Source organism: Chiloscyllium plagiosum, unplaced genomic scaffold (assembly GCF_037043375.1).
Source record: "Chiloscyllium plagiosum isolate Xiang-an unplaced genomic scaffold, Cpla_swu_hap1 HiC_scaffold_26, whole genome shotgun sequence".
In the NCBI taxonomy this organism is placed as follows: Eukaryota; Metazoa; Chordata; class Chondrichthyes; order Orectolobiformes; family Hemiscylliidae; genus Chiloscyllium; species Chiloscyllium plagiosum.
Window position 1 is genome coordinate 49514290 of NW_028270164.1, and position 12263 is coordinate 49526552.

Genomic DNA, 12263 nt, shown 5'->3' on the forward strand with positions numbered 1-12263 from the left:
ATTATTGAATTTAGAATAATTAGATGTTACATTACCATCAAATTATCCTTTCACTAAGATGCTTCAATTAGCAAGGATTAAAGAATTAGAATTGAGTGAAACACTGAAACAAATAATCACTTCATTATTCAGACTTGCCGCAATCACATCTCCTCACATTCTATAGAATTTGAAAACTCAAGTTTGCAGTTAATCCATCAATATTTCTTAATTTATCTCACCTTAGAGATTAACATGGAACATGGTGATAATACAGTCTCCAGTTTTAAATCTTTCTGTCAGGGTTGCAATAGTTATTGACAAAAAATGTTAAATCTGAAGAGATGAATTAATGTTAGTGTACATTCATTGTATTAAGTGGCTTCTAAGGTATTTGTCCTTCTCTATTCACTAAAGTGTGGATATCTGGATGTTCAGATGAATTGCAATGCCCTAAGAATCGCCTGCATGACCAAGCAATTAGAACTCGAATCAATTAGTTACAGTCAAGTAATAGGTGCAAACTGGGCTAATCCGTCTGTACAATACAAAACACCTATCACAAATGGAAGGCAAGCACAGAAGACAAAGCCAAGATTTAGGAATTGGAAAACTCCTTTCATTCCTGTGAGCCTGTTATACTGTTCAATTCAAGAATTCATGTTCCTTGTTTCCCTCAATACTGTTGCCTAACAAAAATCCACCAAGCTCAGTCATAAGTTTTCAGATGGATTCGAGCCTTAACAGCTTTCTGCGTAAGGAAATGTTCCCTGATACCACTTCTGAATGGCTTAGCTCAAACTTTAAGACTATATCTGAGGGAAGATCACTGGACCTGAAACGTTAACTCAGATTTCTTTCTACAGATGCTGCCAGACCTGCTGAGCTTTTCCAGCAACTTTTGTTTTTATTTAAGATTATATCCTTTTGTTCTGGACTCTCACATCCAAGGAAGTAGGCTCCATTTACCTTAACAATGTAATCATCTTAAACAAATTATTTCTATTTCCTTCCTATGTTTGAGGAAGTACAAGTCTGCTCTATGACATCTGTTTACAGAATGTAACACATTTAGACTCAAGGATCCCCTTCCAAAGAAAATAGATCTTTTCCAAAGTGTGAAGAACAGAATGGAACAAAGCTCACTAAACGGGACCGAAGTGGTGTTTTACAAAACTGTAATACTATTCCCACCTGTTTGTCTTCCAAGCCTCTTGAGATGATGGCCAACATTCCATTAATCTTTTACATTATTTCTTGTCAGTTCTCATTAACATTTAAAGATTCATGTACTTGGATCCCTAAACCTCTCTGCTCCTCCATAGCTCCACCCTCCTCCCTGTCTGGACTATATTCTGATCTATCTTTCTCAAGCTTCAACCTTATACTTTATCACATCAAACTCCATCTGCTACAGGTTTGACCAATCGCTTCACCCATCATTGTCCCAATGTTTCTCCCACTCCTTTCTACTCTATTTACAGCTAACTCTGTGTTATCTGCAAACATGATTATACACTACACTTCACCCAAATTTCTGATCCATATAAAGAAAAGCAGAGAGCTGTAACCTGCAATCCCCATTTGTTGCATCCTGACAATTTGAATACATCCCTATTGTCCCTGTTAAATATAAGTCTATGAAATGCAGGTTAACAGAGACTTTTCATATACTTCTCCGGTCAGATTTTTATTTCTAGTTCTCACATCACAAACTTTAACAACACTGATTACTTCCTTGCTACATTTATGTACCCAGTTTTCCCCCAATTAACATATTGATCCATCACATGTTCCCCAGGTTTATTGAGTTCCAGGTAGCCCTCCTGGACACCCCTTGGTAATAATAAAGTATCCTTTTGTTTCTCTTTTTAAATAACATACACAATAATGATTAGAAACAAAACAAGAATACAAAATAACAGCATATGTTGTTCCCAGTTGTGTGTGCACAAACGTCCATTATCCAATATATCCAACAGTTTCTGAAAGAAACAACTGTTGCTATTCACCCATTAAAATTTGGGGATTTCTCTATTCTCCAGTATCTATTTTAAAACTGCAATATCTATTCTCAGTTATCCCTCCATTCCCCCAGCTCTACATCCCACCCACATCATTACTGGGAGATAACGTACCTTCTCCCTTGCCTACTGACTCTGACAACTCCTTCTCCCCTCTTCATTGCCATCAGCACCAAAACCATCCCCACCCACTGGTCCCAACAATTGCTGACCTACACTAATGGACTCTATCACCTACCTGTCACCCTATCACCTTAACTAACTGCCATTGTAACCCCACAGTTACCCTTTCACAACAGATGTCTAAGTGTATGGCTGTGTTGCTGAGCATGGTGCATTGACTTCTCAAAAGCACAGAATCCCTACAGTGTGGAAGTAGGCCATTCAGCCCATCAAGTCCACACCAACCCTCCAAATGACATCTCACCCAGACTCATCCCTGTAACCCTGCATTTCCCATGGCTAATCCACCGAGCTTGCACATCCCTGGGCAATTTAGCATGGCCACCTTAGCTCCACACCTTTGGACTGTGGGAGGAAACTGGAGCACCAGGAGGAAATCTGCAGGGACACAGGGAGAATGTGCAAACTCCATATAGACAGTTGCCCGAAGCTGGAATTGAACCTGCGTCCCTGGTGCTGTGAGGTAGCAGCACCAACTACTGAGTCACTGTGCCACCCAGTGGGGTCATGGTTTGATCTTCCCTGACTACCCTGCATTATGGTCACAGGGTAACTGTGCTGGTTTCAGATATGCTCCACCTTACTGAAGGAGCCAGGATTGTAATTCCTGTCCAGAAATACAGAGCTCTGCACAAACAAAAAGAAAACTAAGTAGAGCTTACTCCCACTGTCTGCTACTCTTCAGACTATTCTCCCCAGCTTTGTTATTCTTGCTGTTTGGCAGCTTTTATTAATTTATCTTCATAGAAGCCGTACAGTGTAGAAACAGGCCATTTGTCTCAAGAAGTCCATGCTGACCCTCTGAAGAGTAACCCACTCAGACCCATTCCCCTACATTTACAACTAATACACCTAATTTACACATCCCTGAACACTATGGGCAACTTAGCATTGCCAATTCACCTAATTTTCACATTTTTGGACGAAACCGGAGCACCCGGAGGAAACCCACGCAGACACAGGGAGAATGTGCGAACTCCACACAGACAGTCGCCCGAGGCTGAAATCCCTGGCGCTGTGAGGCAGCAGTGCTAACCACTGAGCCATCGTGCTACCCAATTTGTTCATAGCCACTGAGACTAACCACATGACGTGCAGCTTCTGGTGGCATTCCTAGCCTGCATTATAGTCCTTCACCTGGTTAAGCTATGCCCTCTGTCTTGCTTTATCTGGATTGTTACCATTTGATGTCCACTTCCTATTAAAAAGGATTCCTTTCAATGGTTCATGACACCCCTGTAAATTAATCAAGTTTCATATTTTACAGAGAGGTTCATTGCTCTACTTATAATCATTGCATATCTCCACTGACAGCCCCGTTCTGCTAAAAACTGACTTTGGTACCCACTCCTTTGGGACTAATGGCCTCATTTTGACCATCACAACATATCTGTTCATCATCAAACAAAATGTCAATTGAGAGGGTCTGATCCTCAAAACCATGCAACCTATGGTCACAAGTGGTACCTGGTTCCTTATTATTTTCCATAACTCTTTTAGAATCCACAAATATGTAATCCATGCTCAGCAAGCTTGAATAGTCTGGTTTCCATTCTGTACAATTATTATTATTGCACCTTTACCAATAGTCTTTCCCAGTCCTCTCTACTCTTTATGCTCCTCTGTCTCTCATAACGAACCATGTCTCCCTGATTGAAGCTGGATTCCAATGGCCTTATAATATGGACTATCTACAGCAGACATCTCAAAGTGCTGGAGCAGTCCCACCAATGCTGCCCGTGCAAGATCCTGCGGGTCCACTGGGAAGAAAGATGCACCAATATCAGCGTCCTTGATCAGGCCATCATCCTCAGCATCGAGGCATTGACCACCCTTGATTGGCTGTGATAGGTTGGGTATGCTATCCATATGACCAACACAAGACTCTCTGAGCAAGTGCTCTACTCCAATATTCAAAACAGCAGCGAGTTCCAGGTGGTCAGAGGAAACGCTTCAGGGATACCCACAAGGCCTCACTAGCAAAGTGCAGCATTCCCACAGACACCTGGGAATCACTGACCCAAGACCGTCCAAAGTTGAGGAGAAGCATTGGGGAAGGGATTGAGCACCTCGAGACTTGCCATTGGGAAAAAGCGGAAGTTGGGTGTAAACAGCGTAAGAAGCACGCTCCCACACCAATGCCCTACCCAACCCCTTCCCACGACCACCTTCTGCCTCAACTGTAATAGAGCCAGCAGTAGCTGCATTAGTCTACACATACCTAAGGACATACTCTGAGAATGGAAGAGAGTCATCCTCGTCTGCGAGGGACCACCAATGATGATGATGATGATGACATTATGACTTAATGTTGACCAAATTCTTTCTGGACTTTGGCTTTCTGTCCATGCAGTGCATCCACATATTCTGAAAATGTAGAGCTAACCATGATCCTTTCCCAACGTGGGGGCTGATAACTTATGGGACTTTAGAATTCCAAGCAAAAACTAATTGATTTGGACTAAATCCTCCCACTGCCTGCAGCAAATTTGTAGCACATGCAGCCTACAGTAATGGAGATGATAATTTACAGTTTGACTGATCTGCCAAGATTTCATGAACCATTTTGTCTATTGCTGCACGGTTCCTATTAGACACCTTATTGCTAAAAGAGCTTTCTGCTGCTGCATTCATAACAATTTCTGAAATTCATCCTTAGCATATCCACTCCCACATCTTCCCCATCGTCAGTGAGAAATAGTGCTGCTGGACCTAGTCCATTCCCAATCCCACATTTTCCTAACTTCATCCACAACATTTTTTTTTTTAACTTTTCTCTGTATAATTGTTGAATGACTAAACCTGGTTGCTAAATCTACAAAATGTAACTTTTTTCTCTTTACTCTTTGATTCCACACCTTGTTGAAAATTCTCAGTAGGATCGGGTCATGACAGCATGCTTCAGTATTTCTTCAAATCTCACACCGACCACTTATCTCTTCCTTAAACTGACTGCATTCTTCATCAGGTTTTTCCGCAACTTTTACTACTATTTTTAACATTATGGACAATAAATGAGCAATGTGCCTGTGAAGTTTTAACAGGATTAACTTTTTGTCTCTTAAATTTCTGCCTCCTAATCCTAATGACACTTGTTTAAATTCTTTAGTGTAGAGATAATGTTCCATAAAGGAGTAAGGTAGTACCTGCTTGTGCAAATTGCAATTTCACAGATTTTCTAAGTGCAAAAACTTTGTTATTTTCCACATCCAGTTTCATCTGAGCTTTCTTCATTGATGACCTTCTTAATAACAATGGTATTTCACTGGATATTATGTTGTGCGATTAAAGTGGGTTGATTACAGCTATTCGACAAAGAATTACTACTCCTTTTAAAGATTTTAGTATGCCATCGTTCCCAATTCTAAAAGTAATAGAATTCTTAGATTCTTAAATCGACCTTGTCCTGATCCTAGGTAGCATTTTAGCCAGTCTATTCCACAAACAGTAGGCATGCATCTGCTGTCTAATACCGCACATTGAAAAACACATTCAACTCTGGACTGAAACTTCTTGTGACTGCTTGAGTCATATTTTCAGCCTCATCCTCCGAGTCTATCATTTCATGTTTCATGTTGAATACTCTATTGTACTGCTTGGGAGCTTTTATGATGCAATGATGTCTCAAATGACACCTAAAACATCGATTGACAACACTTGGCATTCTGCAGTTTAGTCCTTTCTTGTAAATTCCAAATTCTCTTTGATTCTCAATACTGTCAAAGGCATCTCTGTCCTTACTCCTCTTGGTAAAAAATCTTCTTCCATCTGTTTTGATCCCGGTTAATGCTATGACTGGACAAGTCGGATCCCAGTCAGGAATCTGGCCTGATAGATCAAATTTTTATTTGTTTTGATCTTAACAAAATGGTCTTGCAGTAAAACATAACCATGTTTTTGCTTTAACAATAATTGTTCATATGAAGCAAATTCAGTTTATTGGTGAGGTCTCTCAACCAAGCGATCTGCTGTTAAATAAGGTTGACAGGTTCTTACTGGTGATGGAACAAAGAACCCAGCTGTAGCTTTCTGACCCTCAGGGTTGTTTTATCGTACAAGAAGCAGCATGCATGTTATGTCTAGTCTCTCCTCTGATTGGATGAAGTTTCTAGCAAATGTGTGAACAATCTGGAACCACAAAATCATGAGCATTAGTTCTATGACATATAAAAACAAGAAGATCATGTATTTTTTAATGGATTTTAAACATTGTATTCTTACAACATTTAAAAGACATTTGGGCAGGTTCATGAATAGGAAAGGTTTAGAAGGATATGGGCCAAGTGCAGGCAGGTGGGACTAGTTTACTTTGGGAACCCTGGTCGACATGGATGAGTTGGAGGAGAAAGTGAGGACTGCAGATGCTGGAGATCAGAGCTGGAAATGTGTTGCTGGTAAAGCGCAGCAGGTCAGGCAGCATCCAGGGAACAGGAGAATCGACGTTTCGGGCATAAGCCCTTCATCAGGATGAGCTGGACCAAAGGGTCTGTTTCCAAGCTATATGACTCTACAACTCTATAATAAAACAGAAGTTCAGTACAAAAGGAATAAAGATAATGTAGAATAATCCAAGTAATCTACTTATAACACAAATTCCAAGATTTTAAACAGACGGTTAAAGTATAATGCCATTAGTCCTTTATAAACTGAAAGAAAACAAAACAAATTTACTGTTGAACCCAAAACACACACATAGTATAATTGCAAAAACATCACTTGTATAACACTCACATCACAGACTCCCTGCACTGAGTAACTCATAGAACATAGAATATAGAACATTACAGCGCAGTACAGGCCCTTTGGCCCTCGATGTTGCGCCGACCTTTGGAACCAATCTGAAGCCACTCTATTCTACACTATTCCATTTTCATTCGGTTTAAATCACTTACGGCTTCAACTTCCAAACTGGAACTGTGACAGTTTCTTCCTGAAGCATTGCTCTAAACAACCGCTCTGTTTCAAGGGCTTCACAGGACTGCTCCACTCAAAGTCAAACATGGAACTAGAAGTATCTCACTCAGCTAATTTTCTTCCTTCAGCTTAAAACCAAACAAATTCCAGAACTCTCTCGAAACCTTTGGGATGCCATTATTTTCATGATGGGTTGTAAACAAACTAGAACAAACCGGAGTTCCTGAACACACAAAACCCATCACTCTCCTGCCAGGCTTCAAAACCTGTTTTTATGAAGGGATCGCTATGGTTACAGAAATACTCACAAGCTGGTTATTAACTTCAGACTCACCGACAAATCTATCAGTTACTAATTTAAAAAACAGAAATCCCAACTCACAGCAAACAACACAGACAAAATTGTACATGTAAATCCTACGGTTTACATCACATGTACTGTAGCCTGTGAACTGGACCTAAACAGTTTCATCAGTCCATTAATATTGTGACGTCCATGATGTATCATGATGACAACTGTCCCATTTGTACGATGAATGCTGCTGGAAAAGAATGTTTTCCAAGGAATTTTTTTTATGCTTCTGGCAAGGGAGGTTATGTGAAGGGGGCAGTTTTTGTCAATGACCATCATTGTGGCCTCCATAGTGGGAGAGGAGAGGAACAGGGTGGACATCATTAATGTCAGGGCTTCGGGGTCATGGAGGACAATTGGAGTCAAGCTTATCGTGCTGGGTCTCCACGTGGAGGGGTATGGGTAGAAATAGTCTGTCAGGGTAAATGAGGTAAAAGGGGGCATGGATGCTCTGGGGGATACCAGGAAACTGGGTGGAGCCATAGTCTTGCTGATGTTCACCATGAGCTGCATTACCCACCATCACCTGCCACTCTCTAGATGGTAAATGTAACTGGACATTGATTGGCACAATGTCCAGGGTGTACAGAGACAGTTCCATTTGGATGGGCAAAGACACAGGATCCATGTATACTGGTCAAAAGGACCCCATTAGACTAGATTCCCTACACTATGGAAACAGGCCTTTTGGCCCAATATATCCACACCGATCCTCAGAAGAGTAACCTACCCAGATACATTCCCTTACCCCATTATTCTACATTTACCCCTGACTAATGCACCTAACCAACACACCCCTGAACACTATGGGCAATTTAGCTTGGCCAATTCACCTAACCTGCAAATCTTTGGACTATGGGAGAAATCCGGAGCACCTGGAGAAAAAATGTGGTGCTGGAAAAACACAGCAGGCCAGGCAGCATCCAAGGAGCAGGAGAATTAACGTTTCGGGCATAAGCCCTTCTTCAGGAATGAGGCTGGTGTGCCAAGTGGGCTGAGATAAAAGGTAGGGGGAAGGAAATTTGGGGGAGGGGTGCTGGGAATACGATAGGTGGAAGGAGGTGAGGGTGATAGGCCGGAGAGGGGGTGGGGGCAGAGAGGTCGGGAAGAAGATTGCAGGTCAAGAGGGTGGTGCTGAATCCGGGGGTTGGGACTGAGATAAGGTAGGGGGAGGGGAAATGAGAAAGCTGGAGAAATCTACATTCATCCCGTGTGGTTGGAGGGTTCCTAGGCGGAAGATGAGGTGCTCTTCCTCCAGGCATCGTGTGGTCAGGGTCTGGCGATGGAAGAGGCCAAAGACCTGCATGTCCTTGGCAGAGCGGGAGGGGGAGTTAAAGTGTTCAGCAATGGGGCGGTTGGGTTGGTTGGTGCGGGTGTCCCAGAGGTGTTCCCTGAAACGTTCCGCAAGTAGACAGCCTGCCTCCCCAATGTAGAGGAGACCACATCGGGTGCAGCGGATACAGTAAATGAATCCATTCTCGATTCTCCTGCTCCTCAGATGCTACCTGGTCTGCTGTGTTTTTCCAGCAACACATTTTTCAACTCTGGTCTCCAGCATCTGCAGTCCTCACTTTCTCCCACCTGGAGGAAACCCAACACACACGGGGAGAATGAGCAAACTCCACACAGACAGTCACCCAAGGGGGATTTGAACCCGTGTCCCTGGCACTGTGATGTAGCAGTGCTAACCACTGAGCCACTGTGCCACCTCTATTTGGTGATCATGGTCCCCAGTCACTTTCTCCCACTTCCTAAAAAATTCTCTACCAATTATAATCAATTGTCTCCACCTCCACACACTTGTTATATGCAGTAATTGCACCTTTTCCTCAACAATTGCCTTCCCTCCAATCTATGAGACGGTGCCCTGTTTAACTTGTCACACTGTAATCTAAACGTGCCTCAGGATCTGACAAAGAACTGTGGAGGGTATCATATTCTGAATTCCTTCATGTATCTACAGCATATAACTAACCACTCCTGAACTCAGTAATATTTCTGTGTAAGTTGGAAGTGTAGGTTAAGTCTGATATATTCACCAAATCATGCCCACAGTCGTCAGCAATCACTCAGTAATGAGTGTGATTGTCCACCGAGGAAATTCAATGTCACATGGGTTCTGTGGGTCTTTGTGTGGCTGATGTACCCAATCCTAGAGCTGCATCTCCAACCACACATTTGACAGGTGCTTCCAGCATGTGGAAGTGGACCTTGGCTTTGAGATCATTGGCATTCCTTTCTCCGGTTCCTTTTCCAATCTTCCCCTCACCAACAAGCGTTCTCAAAGAATTGTATCCCACTCATACAGGAGTTTCCTTCAAGTTGGTTTCTTCTGCATGAAAGACTTCTATACATTGACATCAATGGTGCATTTCTTGAGGTGAGTCTTCAGAGGGTCTTCGAAACACTTCCTGTGTTCTCTTCTTGTTTGAGTGCCTTTCATTAGCTAGGCAAAGGTGAATTGCATTGAGCAAGCAGAACTCAGGCATCCTGAGCACGTGCCCAACCCAGCGGAATTGGTTTCGGATGATCATGGTCTCAATACTGGTGCTGTTGGCTTGAGGTTGCGTCTACATATAATATATTGCAAGCTTCAAAGCCATGTCAAAGAGTCAGAAAGAAGATTGCCTTTTACACAAGAATCTTGGTATTGTCACAGATGTTGAAGACTCCTTGGGTGTCTGAAGATAGAGTTCACAGATTGGATGTGATGTTGAATCTCCACATCAATGTTATCCTTTGATGAGAGGTAGCTATCCCAGCTAGGGGAAGTGTTCTACATTTGGGAGGATTCTTCCATTGATCTTAATGCAGGGATGGATTGGAACTTGACCTGGGACAGGTGGGTAAAAGATCTGAGCCTTCATGAGGTTGAGACTGAGACCAATTCTTTGGGATGGCTTCTATGAAGGCATTCAGTGAGTGTTGGAGACACCCCATGGTTAAGGGTAACATAAAATGGCTGCCTGTGGCATTCAGCTTGAAAATTTCCTTCCAAAAGAGCAGAGATGGCATTTTCATCCATGTATTAAAGTTCCACAAGCAAGGTCAGAATCATTTTCTTCTTTGATTTCAAGTGGTTGAGGTTGAAAAGTTTTTATCCATCCTCTAGCAATTTGTTCTTGACAAAATGAAGAATGGTGGTGATGAAGTTAGAGAAAAGGTTGGGGCCGATGACACATTCTTGTTTCACTCCAGTCTTGACCTCAAGGGATCCTGTCAAATTACTGTCGGTAAGGACAATCATCAACAGCTTGTCATGTAAGAGATGGAAGATGTTGATAAATCTCACTGGACAGCCAGTCTTTGGCAGGATCTTCCATTTCACTTCCCGATTGACTGTGTCAAAAGCCTTGGTCAGATCGATGTTGGCCATAGAGAGCGGTTGATGTTGTTCCTGGTATATCTCTTGGAGTTGCTGAGCAGTGAAAATCATGTAGATAGTTCCACAGTTTGCACAGTACCCAAGGTTGACCCACGCTATTTACATATTAGTGTCATACTCAGGTGCAAGTTAAGCTTCTGACAATGTATGCATATCACAAAATCCATCTATTACCACTTCTGTAACATAGTCCAACTGTTACCCCTGCCTTAGCTTATCTGATGCCGAAATTCTCACCCTTCCCTGTGGTACCTATTCCAACACACATATGGCTAGCCTCTCATATCCTAACCTTATTACCTTGAGATCATCCAAAACTCTGCTGCCCAAGGCCTATTTCACACCCAGTGCCATTTCGCCATCTCTACCTGCACTCAGTTTTACAAATGCCCTCTGTTAAGCTACAGCTTGACATTGAATTCCTCAGCCTGGCTTTCAAATCTCTCACTGCCCCTCCCTGTATCAATAATCTCTTCAACCCCATAATGCTCCACCATATCATATTCATTATCTTTTAACAGTGTGAAAACAGGCCATTCGGCCCAATAAATCCACATCAACCCTCCGAAGAGTAACCCAACCAGACCTATTCCTCTACATTTCCCCTGATTAATACACCTAACCTACACATCCCTGAACACTACGGGCAAGTTAGCATGGCCAATCCACCTGACCTGCACATCTTTGGACTGTGGAAGGAAACTGGAGCACCCAGAGGAAACCCACACAGACATGGGGAGAACGTGCAAACTCTACACAGAGAGTCGCCCGAGGTGGGAATTGAACCCAGGTCACTGGTGCTATGAAGCAGCAGTGCTAACCACTGAGCCACCATGCCGGCCATTTATTACTGGCCACTTAGGCATTCCTGATTTTGATCAATCTACCATTGGTAACTATGCCTTCAGCTGTCAAAGCCCAAAACTATAAGACCTTAAGGTAAGGCCATAAGATGCAGGAACACAAGTAGGCCATTCAGCCCATTGAACACAATCAATGAGATCTTTGCTGAACTCCTTATCTCCACTTTTCCTGCCTTTTCCCTAAAGCCTTCAATTCCCTTAGTGATTAAAACTCTGTCTATCGCAGCCTTGAATATACTTCATGACCCAATCTCTCCCGAGCTCTGGAGTAAAGATTTCCACAGATTCACCACTCTCTGAGAGAAGAGATTCTGCCTCATCTCTGTCTTAAAAGGGAGACCCTTTATTTTGAAATGATGTCCTCTCATCCAAGACTCTTCTGCAATGGGAAACAACCTCTCAGGGTCTATTCTGTCATGTCCTGAAGAATCTTGTGTATTTCAATAAGGTTGTCTCTTATTTTTCTACATTCCAATAAAGTGCAGGCCCAACAACTCAACTCTCCTTATTAGAAAATCCCTGCATGCCAGATATCATCTAAGTGAATCTTCTCTGGACTGCAT

At 42.5% G+C, this 12263-nt stretch overlaps 1 protein-coding gene across 5 annotated transcripts in view; it reads left to right on the forward strand.

Annotated features, from left to right (window-relative positions):
• The window catches only part of LOC122563307 (uncharacterized), a 177078-nt gene that overhangs the window by 24267 nt on the left and 140548 nt on the right, over window positions 1–12263 (forward strand). The gene's annotated exons all lie outside the window — the stretch shown is intronic.